The sequence below is a fragment of the Lepisosteus platostomus genome, chromosome 15 (assembly GCF_059453375.1).
Source record: "Lepisosteus platostomus isolate fLepPlt1 chromosome 15, fLepPlt1.hap1, whole genome shotgun sequence".
Lineage (NCBI taxonomy): Eukaryota > Metazoa > Chordata > Actinopteri > Semionotiformes > Lepisosteidae > Lepisosteus > Lepisosteus platostomus.
Window position 1 is genome coordinate 1,060,063 of NC_142625.1, and position 3,649 is coordinate 1,063,711.

Below are 3,649 nucleotides of genomic sequence, written 5' to 3' on the forward strand. Positions count from 1 at the left end.
CTCAATCTTCTTCTAGCACAGTTTGGACTTTACGACTGCGCCTACCGGATCCGAAAGGAGAAAGCAGAGGCCACGTGGAGGAACGCTCAAGGTACTGTGAAACGCCTTGATTATGTATTCGCCTCACTGGACGTACCTGTGGAGAAGGTGGTGGTGCTGCCGGTAGGTTTTTCTGACCATGCCCTAGTAGAGGCCCATTTTCCACATTTAAGGAACCAGTTTGGGCGTGGGGTGTGGAAGTTAAATACGGAGAACCTAAGAGAAGACGAATATGTCAAGGTAATGAGGTACAAATTGCAAACATGGTGGAAGGAGAGGAATCTGGGGACTCCCCTGATTGATTGGTGGGAACACTTAAAAAAGAAAATTAGAAAGGAGACCAGAATTTATGGCAGAGCAAGGCTCAAGCGTGAGCGGCAGAAGGGCAGGGCGCTGCAGGAAAGATTAAACACCTTGTTTTCCCAGTGTAATAAGGATATGTCAGTGTGCCCTGAAGATATTGCAGCAGCTAAAGCTGAACTGCGCACTTATCACGAGCAAAAGGCAAGGAGTTACCTGTTCAGAGCCCACGTGCAGTTCATACAATCTCACGAAACATGTTCCAGTTTTTTCTTCCGGCAAATTCGTCAGAGACAGAAGCGCAGTGTGATGACTGGCATTCAGACTTCGGAGGGGAAAATAGTTACTAGTAGTGAGGAGATGCTGGAAGTGGTGAGGCACTTTTACCAATGTCTTTTTTCCCTAAAGACGGTGGACGAGGCCATGGGTGCAAAGCTGCTGAGCGGTATTACAGCGCAGGTTCCTGTCAAAGCCCAAGAACAGTTGGAGGCTCCTATAAGCTTGCAGGAACTTGGCGACGCTCTGCTCGGCATGAAGGCTGGTAAGGTACCAGGTAAAGACGGACTACCAGCCGAATTTTATCGGACGTTCTGGGATATCTTAGGGCCAATCTTACTTCAGGTGACGGAGGAAATCTTTCGTAGGAAGGCTATGTGTGAGTCTATGAGGGAGGGAATCCTCACACTGTTGTATAAAAAAGGACCTGCAAAGGACCTTAAGAACTGGAGGCCGCTGCAGATGTTGTGCGTGGACTATAAGCTGATCGCTAAAGTGCTGGTAAACCGCTTGAAGGGGGTCCTAGCTCATGTGATCGGTTGGGACCAAACCTGCGGGGTTCGAGGTCGGCGTGCCAGCTGGACCCTCCAACTAGTACGGGATGTGATAGCGTGGTCCGAGAACAGGAACGTCCCGTTGCTGATCGCCAGCTTGGACCTAGAAAAAGCTTTTGACAATGTCTCACACACCTTTGTCTGGCAAGTGATGGAGAAGATGGGATTCGGCCCTGTCATGCTGGGCTGGTTAAAAATACTGTACTCACAGGTTGGCAGTAGAGTTCTGGTGAACGGGCACCTGGGAGGACTGGTTCTCCAAGAGTCTGGTGTGCGTCAGGGCTGCCCCCTGTCCCCATTACTTTTTGCACTATATATGGAACCTTATGCGCGGGCAGTCCAGAAGGAGCCATCCATTGACGGGATCCTCGTACCTGGGAGTGGAGGAAAAAGAGTTAAGGTGGCATTATATGCTGACGATGTTACCTTATTTCTCAGCTCTTACCTTAGCCTACAGGCGGCCTTGGACGTCTTCGAGAACTTCTCCCTCGCGTCAGGTGCAAAGCTAAACAGGGGGAAAAGTCAGATCAAGTTCTTCGGGCCTTGGAAAGAACAGCTGGGACCAGCGCATGGATTGGACATCTGTCAAGGGCCCCTTAAGATTCTAGGGGTGTTATTCACGGCACAGGATGCTGCTTGGTGCAATTGGTCCCAGAGGCTGGAGAAGGCTAGGCTGCAGCTGACGCACTGGAAGAACAAGCAGCTGTCCTTTGTAGGTAAAGTCCTGATCCTGAAAGTGGTGTTTCTGCCTGTGCTGGTTTATCTAGCATCGGTGTATCCCATGCCTGCGCGCTTCAACAGATATCTGGTAAGGGAGGTTTTTATGTTCATGTGGGGGGGAAAATATGAGTATGTGCGCAGAGTCGATATGTATCGCCCAGTGGAAGAAGGCGGACGGGGAGTTCCCAACTTCCCTGTAAAGCTAAACTGTATATATGTGTCTGGCCTGTGTATAGCTCTGCATTCCCCAGTCTCACATCCCTTTCAGTATTTTGTCAGGTTCTGGCTATCTAGCCACGTGCGCGCCCTGGCTCAGTGGTCCAACAGTTTGCCTCATGGGAACGATCTGCCATGGCACTATCGGCATGCGACACACTGGCTGAAACAGCACCCTGAGCTTAAAGATCACCAGGTCCTGCTTAACCACAGACGGCTCTATTCTGCAGTAACTCAAGCTGAAGAGGCCAGCCTCGTAGGTGGCGTCCCCAACGTGGTCTGGCGGCGAGTCCAGCCCAGAGGGCTACAGCACCATCTAATGGATTTGAACTGGCTATCCGCTTGGGGTCGTTTGGCAGTTCGTGAGGTTTTGTTCAAACATAAGCTGACAAAGCAGCAGGAGTGTCCTAGAGCCGGGTGTCATGCGGTGGAGTCGATCAGCCACGTGTTTTGGGACTGTAATTTTGCTCAGCGGACCTGGAACAAATGTGAAACTTTGTTTAGTAGCCTGTCCTCCACTTTCTGTGTACTTCCTGCAGTTGTGTTATATGGGTTGAAGGTGGGAGGTGGGGCAAACGCTAAGAGCTTTGTGTTATGGTTGCTAGTTAGTTTAATTAAGTTTGAGTTATGGAATTCCAGGAATTTGTTAGTCAAGAGGGGAATTGTTTGTACAGTAGATGGGTTATATAGAAGGCTTTTATGGAATTTGAGAGGGTTGGTAGAAGGGGACATAAAAAGATGGGGTTTTCATGCCGCAAAGGAGAAATGGAAATCCATAGTGGATATCTGGGATTGGAAATAGTCTAGGTCCTTTAATGTTCCTGTAATTTGTAAATAAGACTGTTGGGTGAATTTGGGGGTGGAAGGTAATTTGCATAAGGGGCGGGATTATGGTAAATAGGGTTGGGGTTGGAAATCATGTACTGTGTTTTTCAAGTAAGTTGTTTATTTTATGTACGCATATCTGCTTCATGTTAATTGTGGGTTTGTTTTTGAGCAGGGGAATTGTATTGGGGTGGGTTGTGTCTATATAAGGGATGAGATTATGATATCTTTGATTTAGCTGTGTAATTGTTTTTTGTTTTTGATTGTGTTTTTGGACTTATGTATTTGTAGTTCTGGTGTTTTATTTTGTATTTTGTATAATAAAAAAAAAAAAAAAAATCTGTTCTTATCAGTTTAATATCTGATACGTCCCCCATCGGGGGACCACATATTAAACGGATTTTTGGAACAGGGAGCTGGATCAGGAGCTTGCTCCGTCCTCTCCACGCATCGGCCCGGTATTGCAGCGCCTCCGGGAGCGGTGCACCACCTTCTCTCAGCGGTGAAAAGACAGACGTAGGTAGCTAGCGAGCGAGCGAGCGAAGTGGACTGGAGCTCCTTCTTCTCGGGTCTCGTCCCTCGTCCCCCATCTGTGTGTCTCTGTGTTCTGTCTCTCTCTCTCGCCCTCTCGGTTCCCGTGCTCCCTCTGTGCGCTTTCCCGCGTCTCGACTCTCTGGGCAAGCAGGCCGGCCCCCTTTTCGGCTCCCGTGCGTTTTCCC

General features: G+C 49.0%; 1 non-coding gene across 1 annotated transcript; it reads left to right on the plus strand.

Annotated features, from left to right (window-relative positions):
* Positions 1–3,229: 3,229 nt before the first annotated feature.
* On the plus strand, positions 3,230–3,422 carry LOC148647509 (U2 spliceosomal RNA). Its single transcript, XR_015926908.1, has one exon. It is a non-coding gene; the product is annotated as a U2 spliceosomal RNA (small nuclear RNA).
* Positions 3,423–3,649: the final 227 nt, after the last annotated feature.